The sequence below is a fragment of the Plasmopara halstedii genome (assembly GCF_900000015.1).
Source record: "Plasmopara halstedii genome assembly, contig: Scaffold_323, whole genome shotgun sequence".
In the NCBI taxonomy this organism is placed as follows: domain Eukaryota; phylum Oomycota; class Peronosporomycetes; order Peronosporales; family Peronosporaceae; genus Plasmopara; species Plasmopara halstedii.
The window spans coordinates 1,568,134-1,568,434 of NW_020187244.1; positions in this window are offsets into that span (position 1 = coordinate 1,568,134).

Sequence of the window (301 nt, forward strand, 5' to 3'; positions counted from 1 at the left end):
TAAGTACCCGCAGCATCCTTCTTTATCCATCCAGTGCTTCGGATGAAAAGTGATCTTACTTGATCCATCCCAGTTAGCGAAACGTCGGGATAATGTTCCATTACGGACACCGGTCATTATAATGAAAGGAGCCAGCAGGCGTGATTGAAACATTTCACAGGCGACAGCCCTTTTTGTCATCCTCGCCCCTGTTGGATCCGACTCGGTTAACGTTTGTTGGGGCGATTAAATGTGAGTCTTTGTGATAGAATTGCAAAAACATTTCATCTGCATTGACCAAGCGCGTCACGCCAGCTGATGT